Source organism: Leptonychotes weddellii, chromosome 11 (genome assembly GCF_054177405.1).
Source record: "Leptonychotes weddellii isolate Sample4059 chromosome 11, ASM5417740v2, whole genome shotgun sequence".
Classification (NCBI taxonomy): domain Eukaryota; kingdom Metazoa; phylum Chordata; class Mammalia; order Carnivora; family Phocidae; genus Leptonychotes; species Leptonychotes weddellii.
Window position 1 is genome coordinate 76,827,415 of NC_138379.1, and position 23,238 is coordinate 76,850,652.

Here is a 23,238-nt window from a genome sequence, read left to right on the forward strand (position 1 = left end):
GGATGGTGGATGAATGATGGATGGTGGATGGATGGATGGATGGATGGATGGATGGATGGATGGTGGATAGATGGATGGGTAGATGGCTGGATGGTAGATGGCTGGTGGGTGGATGGATGGATGGATGGGTGGATGGATGGATGGATGGATGGGTGGATGGTGGATGGATGGATGGATGGATGGTGGATGGATGGACAGGATGGGGAGGGACACCGGGAAGCATAGGAGCTTTCACCTAGCTAGAGGTAGATCCTGTTGGGGCCCTGCCAGTGGGCCCAATTACAGCTAAATACTGCTTTGCTTTCTGATGAAGACAAATGAGCCTCAGCTCCCTCTGCAAAAACAATACCCACCTCACAGGACCTATGTGAGAATGTGTGATAGAAGATGCTGATACATGTAGTGAATGACCTAGCACACAGAGGTAGTGCCTTCCCAGACAGGAAGTAAATGTAAAGGATAGGCAAGTAACTGCAGAGACTCAACAGAAATCAGTCTCCTGACTTCCCACAACCATTGTCCAACCTGGGGCTTTAAGGACTTACCAGAGAATGACTCTCCATCACCCTACCCTCTTCTCCTAGGTTCATTCATTCTTTTTTTCATTCAACCAACCTTGTAGGATGCCTATTATGGCCAGGCCTGGTTCTAGGTACTGGGATTAGGAGAAGAATAAGATTCAGTCCTTAACTTGGATAGACAGACAAATAACTGTGTTTGAGGTCCTGGGATGACATGGAGGACACAGCAGTGTTTCACAAAACGCAGGGAAGCTCTGGGAGGAGGTAGTCATAGAGGTGATATGTGAGCTGGGTATTGCAAGAGGAACAGGGTTTACCAGGTCAAGAAGATTCCAGACAGAGGACATAGCACGTGCAAAGGCTCTAAGGTGTGAAGTTATACGGAGTATCTGGGGGCAACTGAGCAACTAGATATATTTGGGGTATCAGGAGTAGGAATGTGCCCATGCGTCTGAGTGTCTATAAGTAAACGGGAGGAGGAAACAGCAAGGGAGGGGGGTAGGAGATGAAACTGGAAAAGTAGACAGGGTGGAGCCCAGAAGCCCATGGTCAGTCAGGCCAAGTAGACGGTAGAGAGTAAAGCACCACTGGGATGGCGGAGCATGGGTGGGACCAGTCAGATGCAACCGCATTAATTAGGCTCTTGCTTTTCAGGCACAGCACTAGGCTCCTCCATATATAGGAGGCTATCCTTGGCTGACTCTGATGATAAATGAATTTGACGAGGTATTTTCCTCTTTGATTCAGGCAATTATCCCTGGAGAAATGGCCAATTTGGGAGCAATTTTTCCTCTCTGAAGAGCCAGACTGGCTGGCTAACAGCAAGAGCAAGGGGAGGGTTCCCACATGGACACCACCACCACCAACAACAACCACCACCCACAGCCAGAGCTGCGGGGAGCCATGCTTGGAAATCCTTTAGAATGTCCTGGAGATTCGGGAAGAACTTGAGAAGGGATAATGGTGGAGGTCACAGGTCCATAGAGGAAGAAGAAATGGGGGAAATCCCTTAGGCCGGCCGAAGACCGGCAAGTCTGCATTTCTAGTGAACAGGACAGAAAGGCAGGGTGGGTGGTGGCTGCCACCTTGTCGTTCTCAAACCCTCAAACCTTCTCCAGTCCAGCTCACAGCAAGGCCAGGTTCTCCCTCCCCTCCTTTCTCTTCTCTCCCCTCCCTCCCCTTCCCTCCTTCTCAGCTCCCCTCCAGAAAGGTTTATAGAGAAGACTCCAAATAGCCCCCTCTCCTGCAGGCATAGTCACACCAACTGAAAGGAGATTTAATTAGCAAAATCTCGTTAGGCAAACGAAATTATCCGTAAGACAATACTCCTCTGGACAGGGGGTATGATTAAACAAAGCCATTAATTGAGAGAGTCGCTTTGGCAGCTCCCCGGATGCATTCATCTCTGGGCAGGCTCCACTTTGCCTCCTTGGGCCAGAGGAACAGACTCTGCGTCCTCCCCGCCGGCCCTACCCGCTCCCCACTTCATCTCCGCTCTTGCAGAGCCCCTCCAGTTGGGGCTGCAGACCTCGGCATCTCATCAGCGGCGCACTGCTGCAGCCAGATTCCTGCTAAAGTGCCTTGATTGCATAATGTCTATTTGCATAATGTAAATTGCAATCTCCTAGCTCGGGAGGCAGGAATCACAGAACAGCCATTATTTTTTACCACTCCACAAAAATTCTACATTTAGAAAGCAGATTTGCAGCTCAGAAAGCCGTATAAATCTGAATCCGCCAGAAACGCCATTAAATCACACCAATTAAGCCGGACCAACGAAGAGCCCCTGTCACTGTTCTCTGCACACTCAAGGACTCCCCGCCCAGATGGAGGCCATGAGAAACTGGAGGCTATGGTAGTGGGCCTGGGAGCAGGACCTGCAAGAGGCAGGAAATTCTGTCTTATAAACCCTAACACACACACACACACACACACACACACACACACACACCCCGCCCCATCCACCCCAACCGTAGGTCCCATCAAGACCTGGAGCAGAAAGAATGAGAGGCGGGTGGAATGAGTCTGAGTTCTTTCTGAAAGAGAACTACCTCCATGTCAACCTCAGCCCATACTTTCTAATTGATTAAGTTCTTCTTTCCAGCTTATCTCTTTAACTCAGACAAACGACCCTGCGGGCAAAGCATCCCATCACGGGTGGTGGGAACAGAGACTACCCCCTCAAGCAGTAATAACTGTCCTGACACCAGCAAGTGATTGCCCCCAAGACAATGATCGACCTGACCTTCACTGCCCACCTGCACGTACCCACCGACCTTTGTCCCACATTTTCCTGATATAAACCTGGATGTATTTTCAGCACTTTGGAGACAGTCTTTGTGACGTGAGCCCGTTGTCTTCCCGGGGCTGGCCTCACTGAAATAAATCCCTTTCTTGTTTCCCCATTGCTCCTCTCTCTGCCTGTGGATTTTGTCAGTGGCGAGTGGCCGAACCGGGTCTGTTTGGGACCCCCCCGGAGCCAGCGGCTCTTCACCCCTGCACCCTGGCTACACATCTTAAGCTCATTGCCTGATTTCTGCTGGGCACACTGTCTACAGACTTGTAATTTACGCAGCAGGAGAGCGTGTATCAGGAAGAAGTCTGCACCCTTGGCAGAGGGAGTGGGGAGATCTAAGGTGTTTTGCATGGGGGGGCAAAACATCCATGCCTTTCACAGCTCTTCTGTGACTTTTCCTCTCTTCTCTTCTCCCAAGTCCCTTCCGGCCAAGTGTAAGAAACCATAGGAGAAATCCTGCTCAGACTGGGCTGGGCTGGAGTCTGAGCGCTTTTTAAAAGCTGTTTCCTAGGGGTCACTGGGGAGAGAGGTGAGTCCCAAGGTGCCTGGTAAAGGGGCATTCCCTCTGACAATGACGCAAGATCCCAGTTTCCCCTCAGCCAGCCGTGCACCTGGTTACTCTTTTGCCTCTTTATTGCTCATTCAATATTCATTTGTCAAAGGGCAAGATGCTAATGTGTATTATTAAAATATCAATAGTTTATGAGTGAACTTTTATGGAGGGTACAGTTAAAGGAAATATTCTTGACCATCCCTCTCAGGAACAATGGAGAAAAACAATCTTTTCCAACTCCACTTTTTATTTATTTCCTGGGTGGAGGAATGCCTGACCGTTTTGAGTAGCTATTGTGTGTCAAGAATGGGCTATAATGCTCTCACATGCTGGCTTCCCTTCGGTCCCCACAGCAGTCCTGGGAAGGGTATACAATCCCATCTGCATTCTGGAGATGAGCAATCTGAAGACCGAGCAGAAGCGCCTGGATCGCGAAGGTGCTAAGTCGGAATCCAAACTCTTGCTTTTGGACTTCAAACCCCAACTTTTTTTTCCCCCAAGTTGGAGCCTTGAAAATACAAATGAGCTTTACATTTTTATCTGTTCTTTCATTTGTCCAAATTAAACATTCATTTCCTGACCTAAATTTCCAAACCCCGGCACTTTTTTATCAAAACCAAGCCCACTTACCCTTCTCCTCCCTGCCCCCTCCCTTTCTGGCATTAGCCATTCTCAGATCTCAGCCCCTTGGGAACATGAATTGGCTCTGTCTCCACTCTTTTGTTGCTTGAGCTTTGTTTCTATCCTCTTAAGTCACAATAAGGCATTCAGGCACTCAGATTCTCTTCCAAAATTTAGCCACATCCGGGTCAGGAAAATGACAAAGGAAAGGGGGTCTGGTCCCTTAATGGCACAGGTTCTAGTTTGTGGCAGAAGGGCAGGAAGGAGAGGAGAGGATGTGGGGTCAGATAGGAAGGGCTACCCAGACTTCCCCAGTCCCCAACACAGCCCCAGTAGCCTCTTAAGCCTGGATCTCTGGCCAAAACCTCCCCCAGCTTGGAAGGTCATTGAGTTGGGGGTGTGGGGATCTCTAGATGGGAATGAGGGCCTTAGGCTTGAGGAATCTCTGGCCACAGGTCTAAGTGCCCCTCCAGACTTGGCACTTCAAGCTGTGAGTTGCAAAATGGACCAACTTTTGTTGAAATGGACTATCAGGTGGAAGCCTCCACCAATGGCAGGACCTCTGAACACCAGCATGTCCTTGGGGAGTCCGGCTTTGGGAGGAAGCCTAGCCCAGTCTCTGGGGGGCGTTGGGGAGGGCTTTAAACCCAGACATTCTGTGAGATAGGGGCAGTTTGATTTTCAAAGATAGGGGTTTCTTTAGCCAGTCTTTGGAAATAGATGAGGCTGTACTATGTCAGACTTGCCAAATACGAGTCGTGTAGATTGTACTCTCCAAAGATGGTTGCAACAACATGTATCCCATCCCTATGCTCCTCTTTTAATGTGCTGTTGATACTCCTCCTTTGAGTCATGGTGGGAGGGATGTCTATGTTCCCTTCCTGAAAGTGAGGTAGGCCTTTGTAACTGCCCCAATCAAGAGAATGTGGTGGAAGAGACGCTGCTTGACTTGGGCAATACCGCTTCCACCTGGCTCTTGTTCTCTTTCAGGGTGCTCCCCCTTGGTGTCCAGCCACCATGCTTTGAAGAAGCCCAAGCCACATGGGAGTGGTCACACGGGCCTGCCTGGCAGCCCCAGCTAACATCTCAGCCAACAGCTCATATCAGCCCCCTGAATTATAAGTGAATGAGCCTTCAGATGATTCCAGCACCCAGCTTTTCACTTGCCTCAGCTGAGGTCCCGGACCCAGTGGAACAGAGACAAGGCGTCCCTATGGTGCCCTGTTTGAATTCCTGACTCACAGAATATGCACATTATAAACATTGTGAAGACACTAAGTTTTGGGGTGGCTTGTTACACAGCCGTAGTAACTGGAACACCACTGGGATTAAATGGAATGTTTGTGGTTTCCTTCTCAAATTCAGCCTTTCCTGGTCTTCATGCTGAGACTTCAGACTATGCCCTCCTCAACTGGTCCCAGCCCCCCAGAGCCTGCCCCCTCTCCTCTTCCTCCCTCTCCAAAAGGCAGGAGGATGCTCATGCCTGAGGCAGCCTTGGCAAACACTCCCTGAAAGATCATTTGAATCTCCCCATCTCAGAATCCCGGGACCCAGAGAAACCTGCTCTTCCTTGTCCCTCAGCGCAGGTCCAAGAGCGTGTCCCCATGAGGGAGCTTTCCCTGGGTGTGTGTGGCCCAGCGCAAGGCACCGGGTGCCCTCGGAGGCAGGGAGGGAATGTGCAGACCTATTTCCCCACACTCTCCACTCTCATTAAGGTTCACGCTCAGCTTGCTTCTCTCCTACTTGACTTGACTTATGAGGTCCCTTTAACCTCCGGTGCGAGGAGACATGATTCTCACAAAGGTCTTTCCACTGTGGCTCCCCCAGCCCCCCAGCCGCATCTCCTAGGTAGGCTTTCCCGGAACAGGATGGAGGGAGGCACCCTTCCCCGCTCCCCCCTCCCGGGGCCTCTCCCCTTAGGCTTCGACCACTCCAGAGCCTGGGCTGCAGAGTAGGTGCCCTGGGAGTGGCAGCCTGTCAATCACAGAGGCGACCAGCACTGACTCTCAGGCCATTAGGCGGGAGGGCCGGCGCCCTGCTCACTCACCGGGCAGCCATCGGCAGGATGTTAGACGATCGCATGGCAGCCATTCTTATGATTTATTCAAATACTCATTACAGTCAATCTATTTTTACACAGAGGTGAAGATGTGCGCTGATAACGGTTAATCATTTATAATTCCATGGACTGGTTGGAAGCCAATGTACTCTCAGGGGCGCGGCAGCAGCCCAGCCTCCGGTAGCCCCAGAAGCAGGGTGGGAAGCTAAGTAGCCCAGGGCAACCCGATCTCCCGGCTGACATCTGCTGAGCAGAGACCAGGTGGAGGGTGCCGTGGGGACAGGAAGACACGGGAATCCCAGACTGTCCTCCAGGAGCTCACAGCCTCACTGGGGGGCGCGCAGGAAGGTGCAGGCCAGAGGCACGCTTAGCGTGTGGATGCAGTAGAACTTCGGGAGAGGGAGAGAGCACTTCTAGCTGGAGTTACCAAAGAAGGGTTCATTGAGGAGACCGGACTTGGGCTGCGTTCCTCCAGGTGGGTAGGCTTTCACCAAGTGGGAGAGCCAAAATGACACATAAAGCGTACAGTGGGGCTCTCACTGTGCCGATAGAACGGAAGCCACCAGCATGTCTTCTTTCCCCTCCCTCACGCCTCCCGAGAAATAAGCCAAGGTCTAAAAGCAAGTGTGGGCTATGAATTGGTCCACTTCCTCCTCTCACAGTCTCCCCAGCTTAGCCCACAGATGACAGTGGCTCGGGTGGCCTCGCAAACTCAAGGGCTTCCCTCTCCAACACTCATGACACACATAACACATCAAGTCCACCTTAATGCACAATCAATAAAGTCTAATTAAGTAGGATGTCATATTACAGGGCTTCTTTGTCACATTCAGACCTAATCTAATTAGAAGTCCACTGTATTTTACATTCTGACTGGCTCATTGTTGAGTATTTCTCTTGCACAATGCATGGCTGTTAAAGATTAGGTTCAAGTCTGGTCCTTAACCCATAACCTTATTGAATCAGCATGGAAACACCAAGCACAGTTACTTACAGTTCACAGTCCCTTTTCTGGTGAGCAGCATGGAGGACAGAAAGCCTCAGAATCCTGCTCCGGACTTCACCTGTCAATAAAAGAAAATGTTTTTAGAGATGTGTATGATTCCACTGGGAGTGAGAGCCGAGGTGGGGCTGAGGGAAACCTCAGAGTGGGTCTGGTGTGGGAGCAAAGCCAGGACTCTATTCCCACAGTGCTGAGTGGGAACATTTCCTGATCAAGGGACTCTGGGTACAAGACGATTATTGGTTAGGACAACTAACCAGGACAGAGAGAGGATCACTCCCTCCTTACCTGCTTGGTGCCTCAATTTCCTGTGAGTTTCATCCCCTTCCCTATTGGAATCCTGGAGAAAAACAGGCTCATGGCTGTGGAGAGCCCTGAACTGACCAAAGCAATAATCATTTACTGATGCCTCCCGTCTGATAGAGGACCCCATGCCGGGGGCAGAGTTGCGCAGCCCCAGTGAAAGCTTGCAACCTATATGGGGAAGGCTGCAAAACACTGGCAAACCACAAAGCTGAGGCTGTTGTTTATGGTAGGTTTATGGAAAGTCCTGATAGAGGAGAGAATTTTCAAGGAAAGGTGAAGAGTCCAATTGGGATGGAAGGAAAAGAAGGTGCATGGAGAAGCATGATGAGGGCAAGACTGGAAAGAAAAAATGTGACTGCTTTTAATTCTTTCTGGAAGAAAGCAATAACAACAAGAAAAACCCAGCACATGCTTATCAGGTGTCTGCTCCATGGTCTACATTGGCTAGGTGCAGCAGGAATAAAATCCATGGGTGGGTCCTGTTATAAAAGTGCTGCCATGACGTCATTGGGGAAATAAGATTACCTACATAGAACATCATCAGATAAGACAAGACTATATGCACAGTAGTGCTGAACTATGTGGTAGGGACTCTAATTCTCTCACCACAGAGAAAGGAAGTTGGCAAGAGCTGAGGCACTCAAGGAAGTAGTCAGGAGAGGGGCGAACTTGAATGGGGCCTTGGAGACCAGACAGGCAAGATTTGGCTGGTAGAAGGGAGCAATCCAAGCAAGGATGAGAGGGGGGCAGCATGGAGTGCCCTGGGCCAATGTAGAAGCTGGTCTGCCTGAGAGAGACCAAGGAGGGACCAACACTGAGTAAGCCAGTTGGGGCCAGAGCATCTAGGGCTCTGAGGGTCAGGCAGAGAGGCCAGGCTTAGGTCAGGAGCTGGTAGAGCCATTTAAAGTTTTTCAACAAGGAAATGACACTAAGAAGAGGAGACCCCTGCCCTGAACCCTTTAAGATCTTCCTTTTAATTAAGACAGAGAGACTTCTTGGAAAAGGTGGAATTTCAGATGGAAAATTCAGGCGTGAGATGTACTGTGATGTGCTCATGGAAACAAAATGTCCCTCTTGTTCATGATGATGTCCACCAGGCTGAGGCACTTCCTCTGGGGCTGTCTACTAACATCTGCATGACCCAGGTGAACGGTTCAAGGAGGTACCTCTGAGGTAAGCACAGACCACTGGACAGCAAGTCCTTGAAGACAGGACCACGCCCCCTGCATCTGTATAGCCCCAGAACCTAGCAGAGTGCCCAGGATGTATTGGTTCTCAGTATATGTCTGTTGAAATGTTCATTGGTAGACCCTCTTCATTCCAAACAGAACCCACAACCAGCAGCTCTGAACCAGTCATGGGTTGGCAATGGTCGGCAATGGGCTCCAACTTAGAGTCTTGTAAACAACAGACATACTGCTACTGAGCATCCATGAACTCACTGTAAGAAGTCTCTAGATTGAATTGCATGCAGTGGTACTTTATCCCTGCCCTCTGGGATTGTCTGTTGAGCCTCCAGCAACTCAGAAGAAGATATGGCAGACTTGCCATTTGCACATGCTGCGAAACTGGGAAGGACAGCCACTCCTGGAGAGATGGATTCAAGAGTGTTATAAAGCTTTTAATAAGCTGCAAGAACAGGCCAAAACGAAAAACTCCTTTTTTTCTTCTACCAGTTTTTGCACAATAAGATCATGACAGCCATAAAAGAAATAATTTTGAAAATAAAGAAATACAGCCCACAATCCCATCACTCTAAACCACCAAATTACTGTATCCCATGTCCACATGCAAATCCATTTTTATTTTTTACACTAGAAAAAGATTTGACGAGAATATATACATTCAAAAAGTCAATTGCAAAAACACCGAATAGGGTAACCTGGCTTAAAAAAAAAAAAGAAAAAGAAAAGATGTAGGTGATTTGAATTTAATACAAGCTCAGGATGAGCCCAGAGTGTGGTGTTGCTGCCAAACACATTAAATGTTATCTTAGGTTGCATTAATACCCACACAATGTCCAACCGAGGGATGAACAGTCCCCTCACTTTGGTCTTATCAATCTATATTAGTTTAGGATGCAGTTCTGGCATTATATCTTAATAACTTTGACAGAGAAGAGGAGAAGTGAGCAAAGATGTCCAGTAACTAAAAGTGCAGGCTCTGGGGGCGCCTGGGTGTCTCAGTCAGTTAAATGTCTGCCTTCGGCTCTGGTCATGATCCTGGAGTCCTGGATCGAGTTCCGAATTCTCTCTCTCAAATAAATAAATTTTTAAAAATCTTTAAAATAAATTAAAAAATGAAAGTGCAAGCTCTCGAATCAGACTGCCCAGTTTTCTGTCCCCACTCCACCACTTACTAGTGGCACGACCATGGGCAGGTTACTTAACTTCTCTGTGCCTCAGTTTTCCATCTGTAAAATCGGGCTAATAAGGGTTCTACCTCTGAGGTTCGAGTGAGGATTGAATGATTTTGTAAACTGCAAAGCGCTTAGAACCACGGCTCACACAAAATCAGCACTCACTGAATGTTAGCTATTTATTGCTATTTTGTTGTTATTTTCATTACTAGGAGGCTGTGCGGTAAAAGATATGAGAGAATAAACCAGACATGTCCCTCTCTAAGACTACCCGTCCTTCTCCCACATGGTGGCCCTCCAAATATTTGAAGAAACTTTATGAAAGAGGGGCTGTGTTACTCTAGATAGTAGGATCAGGACTAATTGCTAGATGTTAGAGGAAGTCAATATAAGAGAGAAGTCTCTAGCAATGAGAACTATCCAAAAACAGTTAGTGAGCTCCCCGACACTGGAGGGAGATTCTGAACTGGGTGAGAGGCTGCTCCACAGCATGGTCTCCCAGACATGGCTTCTCCCATCTTTGAAATGTTAAAAAAATTACGTTGACAAACTTATATATTGAGAAAACCTTAATATTGTCTTCATTCACCATTGTTTCATGAAGTAATTCAACCCCCCAAAAGTAAAGAGAGCAACAAAGACCATTTTTTGAATTGAATAGAGCATAAATAGAGCATCGTGGAGGGGCGCCTGGGTGGCTCAGCCAGTTAAGCGGCTGCCTTCGGCTCAGGTCATGATCCCAGGGTCCCGGGATCGAGTCCCACATCGGGCTCCCGGCTCGGCGGGGAGCCTGCTTCTCCCTCTGCCTGCCACTTCCCCTGCTTGTGCTCTCTCTCTCTCTCTGTCAAATAAATAAGTAAAATATTAAAAAAAAAAAAAAAAAAGAGCATCGTGGAAAGCACTCCCTCTCTCCCTCTCTTTCTCTGCTCCCCTCTCTCTCTCTCACACACACATACAAATGCGCGCGCATGCACACACGTGTGTGCACACATATGTGAACATATGTGAACATGCAACCTCTCCATACTGGCCTTATTTTTCACTCGTGACCACGCACCCGTGGAAAAGTCTACGTAACTTGGCGCTGGGGAACCACCTATGGGCCATGTATGTTAGGGCTCCCAAAGCCAGCAGCTGGCGGTCCTGGCAGGAGAGCCTTCACATAAGCAGCCATGCCGTCATGGAACCAGAATTGAAACTCAGGCCTGTCTTATTAACCATGAAAATAAAATGGAACTATAAATGAAATTGACCATTCACGTTTATTAATATGAGGAAATTGGCGAAATGATAAATGAGGGAGGAATTGTTGAATGCTCATGTTTGTCTGGGAACGACGTAGACAGAGGGGCAGAACACGCTCCAGGAGAGCTGAGCAGTACCCAGGGAGCACGCCTCGGTAAGTTGGGAGGGTGGAGAGAGATGAGCTGGGGGCTTAGCGAGGCCATGAGTCTAACAGAGAGAGCACCCCTAACAGACGGGTATCACCCTGGTTAAGAATAAAGATGTGGGAGTCAGAGAGTTCTGGATCCAAACCTGGGTCCAACATTTACCTAACCTTAAGCTCTATGAACCTCAATTTTCTCATCTTTAAAAGGGGGGTAATAGTAGCATCTTTAAATGAGACGATGCATTGAGAGCATTTTGTGCAATGCCTGGAACATATTAATAATAATAATAAATGAGGGCTATTGTTGTTTTTAAGTGTTAAGAGTTAAGGGCTGGCAGCAGCTGAACAGAAAAGGAGAAAGAGACAAAGCAAGAAGGTTGAGGACTTCTGCATTCATCCCACTGCCCATGAAAGCGTTTCTGCCCTTGCCCCAGCCAGACCTTTGGGATGAGGACAAATTATGAAAACCCATTCGTGGACACCAAGAGTCTCTCAGGAGCCTTCTTTTCTCTGAAAACCCCTCCATGGGCATATGAGCAAAACTTCCGAGAAAGACAAAACGTGAATAGACCATTCCAGAAGGAAACCCCTGAAGGACCACCCATCCATCCAGACAGCATGTCCTGGGTCTCCCCACCTCATTGCTGAGTCTCCTCTCTGTTCCCCTTGTGCTCCCCTCATCACCTGACAACAGCTTGTGGTTGCTTACATTTGTTGAATGAGGTTGGCAGTTACAGCATGGTAGGCCCTGACCACCAGGCTCTAAATAACACAATAACTAGGTAATTGAATACTGATAAAATTGCCTGGCACTAAATACTTGACTCTGAGATGCATCCCACCCAGCACTGAGGGTAGCACACAGCTGTTCCTGAAGCCTGGTAAGGACTGATGCTCATTCCACACCTGTCTTCAGCCCCCACAGGGCCATAGGCAGTACTGGTCGCCCCGTAACAGAGGAATTGGAAAAGTTCCCTCAGTCACGTTCCGCAGGCCCTGCCCGGGCCCAAGCCTCTAATCTTGGGCCTGTACCTGTAAGTACAGGTATGCATGTAAAACCCTGTAAGCAGTGTGGGCACTGGCGGGCTCATCCTAGACTTTCCTACGCGGCAGAAGGAATGAGAGGCACTCATGATCTGTCTACATCGGATGGGAGTGAGGTGTGGGCTCCCAGGGCCACAGGGCCCTCTGTAGACGCAAACCCTCAGGGAACGGAGGATCCGCTCATAGGGCAACCTCCCTGCCCTGTGGACATCCTCTGAGGTGTGAATACACCAAGCCCCACGACTTGCTGATTCTCTGTCAGGAATATCCCTGCTCTCCTTCGCTTGGTGTCGTCGGTGACCTGCCTCTCTTCCCAGGCCCTAATTGGTCCCCTGGCCTCTAGCCTCGCCCTATTTTTGCCCATCTACCACCTCCCCTCAGCAGAGGATCTTTCAGGAACACAAATTTGATCATGTCCACTCCTCCTTAAAACCCTTCAATGACTCCTCGTTGTCTGACAGAGGGTGCCAACTGGCCGCCCCTACGCTGACTCTTGCTTGTCTGACATTTTTATAAATTCTTTTTATTTTATTTTATTTTATTTATTTATTTTATTTTATTTATTTATTTATTTATTTATTTATTTGAGAGAGGGAGAGAGAGCACAAGCAGGGGGAGAAGCAGAGCGAGAGGAAGAAGCAGGCTCCCCGCTGAGCAGGGAGCCCGACTCGGGACTCGATCCCAGGTCCCTGGGATCATGACCTGAGCTGAAGGCAGACGCTTCACTGACTGAGCCACCCAGGTGCCCCACGGCATTTTTATAAATTCTGCCAACATCTAAAAAGTGGGAGATTTCACATTTTAACAATCCATATTTCTATGTTTTCTCCAAAGACCAAACGACCTAACAATGTCAATCCTGCCTTTCCATGTGGCAATCACCGGGTGACGCCGAGGATAAGTCACCCTCTTTGAACCACGCACAGGCCCTCTGTCTGCCCTGAGAGAAAGTGAGTGCCAGCCTGGAAGGCTCTCCCATCAAAGGGCCAGACCCCAGAGGCTGACTTACTCGGCCTACAGAAGAGTTTCGGGTTCAAGGTGACAGCACGGGGGTGAGTGGCTCATTGTGTTCTCAGCTGTGCTGTGCCAGGTGCAGGGTGGAGGATGGGATTCAGGAAAACGCCAGTCCCACCGAGCAGGCCCGCCTCGTGTCCTTCCCTCTCACCTGGGCAACTCCACCCCTAGCCTGGTGAAAGGCGGAGAAGGTCTTAGGGCAGTTTCCCTGGAATGCCAATGGCTACCGGGCAGGTGCAGAAGAAGCCCCACCCCCCTTTATTCCTGCGGCCCCACCCCTGGGCCCAGCCTCTCCCCACCCCAACTCAGGGCAGCTGTACCCCCTCCCTTTATTTCCATCCCACTGTTCCTATCAAAGCCCTAACAGCACATATTTTGTTAATTGTACAAACCTAATGGGGGAATGCATTGGCAAAAAAGGGTAATGGCCGTCAGACCAGCAATAAAACAAAATTAATGGCCCATAGGAAGAAATCATGTCCACTTAATCCCGGCTCTGAAACTCTAATAGAATAATGGAATACCAACGGAGGGTTTTTTCTCTCTATGCAGATTGCTTACACCATGTTAATCACTTGCAAAGCAGGCCACATACCACTCTGGCTCACATGACCCTCCAGGGAAAGTAGCGGACCAGAAACATTTAGTGCAAGGCTCATTACTGACATGCACCACGGCAGCAACACCTCCCCCCGCCCCCTCCTTCTCCCAGGTGACTCTGGGACAGCCAGTATGGGGTGTCATTGAGAGCCACGAGGTGTGGCGGGCTGGAAAGCAAGACACATAATACCTAATAATAGCAAACATTTATTGAGTGCTTACTATGTGCCAGACCCTGGGCTAGCTAAGTGCTTCCTATGCACTGTATCCGTCTACCTCATTTTCGTCCTCTGTAGTTGCACAGTCCAGCAAGGTAGCTGTTGGCCACGTGTGGCTTTTTAAATTCAGATCCTCATTAATCAAAATTACAGAAAATTTAAAATTCAGGCTTCAGCCTCACCAGCCACATTTCAAGTGCTCGACATGTATCTAGTGGCTATTTTACTGGAAGGTTCAGATAGAGTACATCTCCATCATCACAGAAAGTTGTACTAGACAGCGCTGCTCCAGAATATTGAGGCCATTTTATCTTGCTCATTTAACAGATTCGGAAATCAAGGTGCAGGGAGGTGAGGCAAGAGGCCCAAGGTTATGCCACGGGAATACAGCTGCGCTGGGTTCGAACCCAGGTCTGTCCCAGTCTGGCTCCAGAATCCCCAGCCTACCCATTAAGAACCAGCAATCAAAGCTACAGGGAGGCCTTCTTAGGGAAGGTAGCAGTAGAAAGGCTCTTCTGTCCTGTCTTCAGCACCCACCCACTCCCCGCCACACCCAGAGAGCAGACAGACCCCAGTGCTCCACTTGGGATCCGGCTCTGTGGGTGTCTCAAACTAAAAAGGTCATCTGGAGAGGGGGAGGGCTTTACAGGTCACCCAGCCCAACCTCCTTCATTTTATGAATGAAGAAACCAACACACAGAAAAGTGAAGTGGCTTGCCCAACGTCAAACAGCTGGTTTGCGACAGAGTTAGAACTATAATCCAGGTTTCTTGACCACCAGTCCTCACTGGCCAAGGGAGAGGACAAAGCATTGCCCAGGGACACATACGGCCACAGGTGAGAGAAGGAAGAGGTGTCCCTCCTGCCTTCCTGGAGAGTCCTAGGTCAGGTGAGAAGAGGCTAGGATGAGTCCAAGGGTACTGGGCTCTGAGGAAACGCAGGAAGGGAAGAAGGGTGGGGACAGCCAGTCAGGCCTAGAAAGTGCAGTGGTTAAAAGCATGACATTGGGTTGCTACTACCTTTTGGAAAAGTAGTATACAGTGTCTATTACCATTAAAAATACACATAGAATTTGGCCAGGTAGCTCCAATTTGGGAATGTATCCTATAGGGAAAAAGTAGCAGTGCCCAAGGATCTATTGTGGGAAAAAGTGAAAAACAACCGAGATGTCCACCAGTGGGGACTGCTCGCATAACCTGTGGTACAACCATACCGTACATAAATGAAGCCATTAAAAGAATGCGTTAGATCTACGTCTTTTGCCATACAAGATGGCCATGGTGTTCAAAATGGGAAAAGTAAGTAGCAGAGGATGTGTGTGGAGCGGCTCCATTTTTATAAGAACAGAGAAAACTCTAGAGTGAGTTGATCCCTTTGCGTGTGTTTGTGTGAGTGCGGAGGCAGCATGGAAGGGTTGGCCGGCGTGTTCACCCTGGTGCTGACGGGGCAGCAGGACCAGAGGGAGAAGGTGCATCATTTGTAGCATATCTTGGCCTGGTTTCTGGTGGCAGTGAGCACCACCACTTTCGTAATTTGTGAAAAGAAACTTAATAAGGAAGAGAAAAATAACTGACGAAAGAAAGAAAAAGAAGTCAGACTCTAAACCCGTCTTACTCGCTGGCTTCATGGCCGTGGCAAGTTCCTTAATCTCACTCCGTCTTTCTCTTTCTTTCTTTCTTTCTTTCTTTCTTTCTTTCTTTCTTTCTTTCTTCCTTCCTTCCTTCCTTCCTTCTTTCTCTTTCTTTCTTTCTTTTTTTCTTTGATTTTATTTCTTTATTTGACAGAGAGAGACACAGCGAGAGAAGGAACACAAGCAAGGGGAGTGAGGGAGAAGCAGGCTCCCCGCTGAGCAGAGCGCCTGATGCGGGGCTCGATCCCAGGACCCAGGATCACGACCTGAGCCGAAGGCAGATGCTTAACAACTGAGCCACCCAGGCGCCCCAGTCTGGCTCCATCTTGGTTTCCTTGCCTGGAGACTGATGATGACAGTGTTATGTCATGAGGTGGTAGGGAGGCTGGCAGGAAATGAATTTAAAGCTACTCAGTCACACAGGCCTTTTTAACAATGTTGAGGGAAAAATCTGCCCCGTACATGCAGGTGCTTCCAGGGTCCTCTCTCCAGGGCTGTCCCAGAGCCACAGTCACAGGTCCCACTACCTAGCTCTCCCAGCCCCTGTATTCTGCCACAGAACCATTTTAACGTGTCTTTCTGCCTACCTGGCTGGAAGAGCCTTGCAGGTAGGAATAGTACCTCGCTTATTCATTCATTCATTCATTCAATCATTCATTTGAGTTAATAATAACTTAATAATTAGGGCACCTGGGTGGTTCAGTCGGTTAAGTGTTGATTTCAGCTCAGGTCATGATCTCAGGGTCGGGAGATCGAACCCCACGTTAGGCTCCCCGCTCAGTGGGAAGTCTTCTTGAGATTCTCCCTCTCCCTCTGCCCCTACCTCCCCCCTCTCTAAAATAAATAAACAAATCTTCAAAAAAATAATAACTTCATAATTATGTCTTCAGCACATGTACCAGCACTGTGCCTGACATCAAAGATATAACAATGAACAAAACAGAAAAGTCCCTGCTTTCATGGAGCTCACATTCTAATGGAGGAAACAAACAAACTATATATGCACATATATATGGAAGTCAAGTGGTGATAAGCACTAAGAAGAAAAACGCAGCACCATAAAGGAGCAGAAGTGACTGGGGAGCGGAGGGGGCCTTTTAGGGAGAGAGGACAGGAAAGACCCTCCAGAACTCCCCGAGAAAGCGCCCTCTGAGGCACGTGCCACAGACCCAGTGGGACCAGGAGTTGTTCAACAGATGTTAGTTTAAGAATAAAATAAAAACAGACTTATGGAAGAGCGGTGAATAGTTAAGAAACCTTAAACAAATCCCTCCACTTCTGAGGATACATCCCAAGGAACTGAAATCAGGGGCTCAGAGATGTTTGCACACCCAAGCTCACGGCAGCTTTAGTCACAAGAGCCAAAAGGTCGGGGGGGAGCAACCGAAGTGTCCATGGACAGATGAGCTGATGAACAAAGCGTGGCCAATACATATAATGAAGTATCATTGAACCTTGAAAAGGAAGGAAATTCTGACACACGGTACAGTGTGGACAAACCTGCTAAGGGAACTGATCCAGTCACCACAGGACAAAAACGGTATGACTCGCGTGAGGGACCTAGGGAAGTCAGATTGGCAGAGATGGAAGGTAAAATGGCGGCTGCCGGGGGCTGGGAGGGAAGGGAGATGGGCGGTGATGGTTTCACAGATACAGAGATGCAGGTTTGCAAGATAAAAAGAGTTCTGGGGATGGGCGGTGACGATGGTTGCACACCACGATGACAGTACTTAATGCCACTAAACCCACACACTTAAAAGTGGTAGAGATGGTCAATTTTACGTGAGATGTATTTTACCCCAATTTTAAAAAATACATGCCATCACTAACGTCTCTCAGTTTCTACCAGAGAAAAAAAAAAAGAGCCTAAGAATGTTCAGGAGCAGGAAGAGGAGCTGCTGACAGCCGAGGTGAGGATAAGGGAGCCCGGGGCCCACAGAGAGACCAGGGAACCCCAAGTCTCTGAAGGCCGGTGGGGAGAACACGGAGGGACAGGAAAGACAGCTTTCCTGTGGAAACCTCTGAGCCGGGGTGATTCCAGAATGCTGGTCCTGCACAAATGAGACAAAATCTAGGGGAAAAAAAAGAAAAGAAAAAAAAAATTTTTTTTTAACTGGTAGGAGGTAGGAGGCAACTGGTAGCGAGCTGGGCCACCTCTGGTTTGAAGTAAAAGACAGTCACATGCATCCACTGCAGGGAATCTAAAAGGAAAAGGGAATAGGAAGCTGAGAACAAGATGAGGGGATCTGGGCCCTTCACCTGATTCAGCGGTGAGCAGCTTGGTGTGTTGGAAAGTTAATTTTAGTCAGGGCCCAGGAGACAGTCCTGTCTTCACGGCCCTTTGACCTTACGTGGCCTTTGACCTTCTTTGGGCCTCAGTTTCTTCATCTATTGAACCGAGTGGCTGGATCAGGGTAAGAGAAATCTTTTTTTTTTTTTTTAATTTTTATTTATTTATTTATTTATTTGAGAGAGAGAATGAGATAGAGAGAGCATGAGAGGGGGGAGGGTCAGAGGGAGAAGCAAACCCCCTGCTGAGCAGGGAGCCCGATGTGGGACTCGATCCCGGGACTCCAGGATCATGACCTGAGCCGAAGGCAGTCGCTTAACCAACTGAGCCACACAGGCGCCCGGGTAAGAGAAATCTTAATTAAGGCTTTAGGGGTCAACAAACCCCTTGAGATTTTATCCAGAATGGTGTTTGTGTGTATATTTTTCCGTGGAGAGATTTATACATTTTTACCAAGATTTCAAGGCTGTCCATGTCCCCAGAGAGGTTAAGAATCGGCGGAGGGGATATTCACTAGGCTCACATTAGGCTGGAAAGTTCTAAGATTCCAAAAAATCTTGAACTAGATTCCAATAAATCTTTGGGCCTCAAATGAATCAAGATGTTTATTCTTGCTTTGCTGGCAGCACAGAGATATTGTAAAAATGAAGTGAAATAATTATACTTTGAAAAGTTAAAATTATTTCTCTCATGCAAGTAAATATGATGACCGTTATGGTTGTTGGTGTTTCACCGAAAGCAAGGGTAGTTCTACCGCAGGCGTAAAGGCGGCATGATAAAGGGACATGATGAGCTACAGGTTGACCTTCTTCTGGGAAGAAATGAAGAGGCCCTCCATTCCGCTGGTGGAGGGGGTCTGGGGACAGAAAGAAGAGTGACGCAGCCTACCCAGGAGGTGCAGCCTAGGGCAGAACGAATGCATCTCTTTGTGCCAACAAGCTCCCATTTTGCATCTGGCTTTACTTGGGAGGAAAATCTCAACTGTGTGACCGAGAAAAGTAACGAGACTGAGGATATGTTAAGGAAAAACAGCACAGGCATAACTCAGTATCTGGCGACCAGAGAGCAAGACCCAGACTGGAAACCTACGGAATGACTAAGCCAGCGTCACCAGGGCAGAGGGGACCTCAGCCACAATGGGTGAGGCCTATCCTGGTGGAGCCGGGCCCAGAGGCGGGGGGAGAGCTGGTTGTCAGAACCCTGCATGGTTAGACCGGGCTAGAACCTTGGGGATCATCCATTCCAACCTCCTGATTTCATGTCTGCAGAAACGGATTGAGAGAAGGGGTGAAACTGACCCAAGGAAGTCCAGGACTGGAAGCTGGCCAGTGGCTCCATTCGTTCAATTTACAATATGTGTTTTGAGTGTGTCAGACCCTTGCCTAGGTTGGAGATCAATAATGAGCAACAAATCCAGCTCCCTGCCCTCAAGGAGTCCACAGTCTAAAGGGAGAAACAGACACCAGTTGCTTGAGAGGTGAAGTGTCGTCTAGCACATACGTAGGGACCACAGAGGAGGGAGGGTCTCCCCACTTCAGGCAGGTCCATCCAGATAATGACGAGGTGGAGGGTCAGCCACTTCCCCCTCAGACTAGTCCTAAAGGTGCTCTAAAGTCCATGCCAAGCCGACAACCACCACGGCAGGCATGGCAAGGAGACCCTTGCAGCCTCTGGCCCCCATGGGAAGAGAGCCACTCACTCAGGCAGGCCAGCCACAGGCCCTGGTGAGCAGGCTGCTCCAAATAGCACTTCCATTCATTACTTCCTAACTCGCCTCGGGGGGCTGGTCCTGAATATTGTTTCATAAATAACTTAACAGGGCTCCAGCTTGTTTAACTGAGGTTAGGCAGATGTGCACAGCGCAGGCTGATTATGAAGGAATTTGGCTGTGCTGAATGGTTCTGGGATGCTGATTCTCTGCGGAGGGGTGGCTCAGTGGAGAAGGCAACCACGCGGCTGGTGTCCCCACCTGGATCCCCAGATCACAGCAGGATGCTGCAAGAGCATTTGTCTCCAATTGTTCTTAGCCACTAATTTGGCTCCAGGGTATAACACCAATCTGAGAACAAACGGAGTAGGAAAACTGTGCCTTCCCTGAAGGAGGCCTGATCTGGCCAGAAGCAGGGGAGGGTGGGGGAGGTTTCCTGAGTTCAGCGCACAGGCCCCAGGCCTCTGGAGCTGGGCTGGCCGCTTCGCTCTCCAGCTCGGAGTCACGCGGCTGCCCTGCCATCTGCCGTGCCTCACCTGCTCATTGCTCCTCCAAGGTGTCTCCAGCAGAGGACAGATTACTCCGATGGCAGGTAGATAAAATGGGATCCCTTGCTAGCAGTAACTACCCAGAACAATCTCTCTCCTGAGCAGCTGTCTCCACCTGGCACCTGCCAGCGAAAGAGCTGACGGGTGGCGGAGGCAGACAGAGGCGGGCAGAGGCAACTGTCCCCCCCCCCCCCCCCCGTGCACGGAGGGGACCACGAAGGCCCCGTTGAGGCGGGACTTGCTCAGAGGGCCCTCTGTCGGGCTGCAGAAAGGTAGGCTGGGCCGCCCCTCAGGAGAAGACACAAAAGCAGCTCTGTCTCTGGCAGAGTGAAGAGCTAGCACCCTCCAGGGGTAAAGGGGAAGGCAGAGCTGGTGAGCAAGGCCACGGCAGATGCTTTCCCAAGACTGATGTGCAAAATCCCCCAGTAAACAAGAGGCCCCCCTCTCATAGTTAAGTTGCCTTCTGGTGGCTTAAAATAACTGAATCAGGGAACTTTGCCTGTGACCCTCTTGAAAGCAAACTAGGAGATAAAATGCTTTTTACCAAGCCTACCGCTCTATTCACAGCCTCCCAGCCGACAGGCCATCGTTTCTGGGACAAAAATGCCTTCCTCACTGGCACGTGAGTAAGCTAGTCAGTAACATCATAAATCCAACATAGTATAAAAAATACTGGAAAGAAAACCATTTTTAAAAATCTCTGAGCAGTCAAAGTCCACGTCACAAAATCTTCCCACTAAAGTTTATGAACCTTACTCGGAAGGGAACCTCCCAGACTGTCACTTAGAGCTGTTTCAGACTGATTTTACACCTGCTTCTAACGGGACCCGTTTTCTGGTATACTCAGGCCTCGGCTGATAGAAGCAATAAAAGAGGAGGTGCACGCAGGTGATGGAGGAGGTCGAGCAAGGAGAACACAAAGGGGCAGCCTCATGAATCAGCACACCAGGTTTGGTCAAATTCAGGATCATTTACTTAGGAAAATAGGGGAGGACGTCCACTGCTGATGTTTTAAACACCCCTGGAGGATTTTAAGAAGTAAGCCTTTTAGCTATCTGGAAAATCCCAAATGAGTGTCCTTCGAGATGCTTCCAAGCTTCCTGTAAGTTGTGTTGAGCTTGTGCAGGAGCTGCCTGTGCTCATTCCTGGTTAGCTCATTCAGTTGCCCCATGGGCACTGACTCCTGTGGAGTCAGGGACATCGTATGATACAACACACGCACACACGCGCACATCACGAGCACCTATTACACGTTAGGTGCTCAATAGATGCACATTGTGCCGATGTTCGAAAAGGCACCTGGAAAGGGGAGGGGCAAGCCAGTCACATTGTCCTGTGACCCAACCCCTAGCTCCGCACAGGAGAATCTTTGTGGGGAGGGGCTGTAATAATTCAGGAGTCAATTAAAGATCTCATCGTACCAAAACTTTAAATGGCTCCACCAAGAAAAGCACAAGGACAGCCCAGAATCAGGCCTGAAAAAATGTGGACCAGATTCTCTAGCCCATCTCAGAGACAGAGAGACAGTTGTCGCCCCTCTGTGGGCCTGGCTTGCCCAGTGACAAAACGAACACTTTGGAGTCATCAGCGTCTGAAATGCTTCCAGCCCTGGAGGCGACAGGACCCTGGTTTTAGTTAAGGATGGAGCCACCCTGCCAGCCTGATTTCTTTTCTTTTCACCAAAGCTTTGGAAGGCAGGATTTAGGTCTCTGCCCCAGCGCAGCCCAAGGAGACAGCAAGGGACTCTGCATCCTCTCCTGGCCCCTCGGCTGGCCCTGTCATCATTTTGGGGACAGAAAGTCTTTATGAGACTCATAAGGGATGGTGGGGGAGGGGTTAGGATTCTGGCAATCTGTCCTGAAGAACTCAGGTTAATAATTTATATATGCATTAAAAAAAAGAAAAAAAAAACCCTTCTGAAACAAATTGCATACAAATTATGTGACATTTGAAGGAAATTTGCCAATGTTGCTCAGTGAAGCATAATAAATATATGCAGCCCATAATAATAAGTTACTTAAGCTCAGGGCACTAAATGATTTATTAATTGTCTTCTTATCCTTTCCAGCTCCAACTAAAACCAAGAGTGTGGCCATATTTCACATACCAGTTCATAATGCCACCACCACCCAACAGCACGGCTGCCATTAACTGTTTGTTCGGTCCCTTTTTCATTCGGGCCCCCCAACTCTGCAGAGGGGCTTTGCAGCAGGACCCACAGCTGAGGGGACTGCTATTGTCAGCAAATGGATAGATGGACCCCGAACACATCCCATCCCACTGCACTTCTCACATGAATGTCCCGTTAAGGCACGTTCATTTTGCCTCGCGCTCCCTGCCTCTGGGTTCCCCTTCCTCTGGGTTCCATGTGTCCCACTGCTGTCAGGGCCACGGCACCCCTGGGTGGACATTGATCCTGGGAGAACAGGCCATTGTCTTCTGGGATGCCCCAGCACCAGGCTCACAGCCCCAGAGTCCTCCCCAGCAGCAGATGGTGAGTCAAAGAGAATTCGAATGGAGATGGGAAATGGAACACAGAGACCTGCCCTTTCTCTAGGACACACTGACTCAGTGAGGAATGTGGGATCTCTGTTGTCGTGCCCACTTATTGGGCCTCCTCCCTAGTGCTCCAGACATGGGCCTCTTCTCCCTGGAAGACTTCATGCTCAGGATGCTGCCCAGAGCTGCCTACAGACCCAACCCTATCTTGGATTCATACCCTGTGTCTGGTAGGAGGGAACACCAGCAAACTAGAAGTCTGTGGCCAGAAATATCGCCTGTGGATGGATGGAGAAATAGGGCAAGGTAGGGTCCCAGGAATTGAGTGACTGAGTTGAGAAGTGAAATGATTCTCCAGGAATCCTTGCTTCCCCCAACATGCTTCTCTGTAGTCTCCCCATCTCATAATGATGCCATCTTCTGCCAGTTACCCATAACTGGGGGATCCCCTTGCATTCGGCCTCTGCCTTCTCTCCCACTCCTATGCACAATCAGGGGGATTTCACTCTTTTAAAAAAAACATCTCTCAGGGCGCCTCGGTGGCTCAGTCAGGTAAGTGTCTAACTCTTGATTTTGGCT

General features: G+C 49.1%; 1 protein-coding gene across 14 annotated transcripts in view; it reads right to left on the bottom strand.

Annotated features, from left to right (window-relative positions):
* PKNOX2 (PBX/knotted 1 homeobox 2) overlaps window positions 1-23,238 on the bottom strand; it is a 293,351-nt gene that overhangs the window by 165,166 nt on the left and 104,947 nt on the right. For all 14 annotated transcript variants that reach the window (XM_081799167.1, XM_081799176.1, XM_081799168.1 and 11 more), the window contains one exon: window positions 7,045-7,114. The gene's annotated coding sequence lies outside the window, so the exon portion shown is untranslated. The remainder of the gene's footprint in view (window positions 1-7,044; window positions 7,115-23,238) is intronic.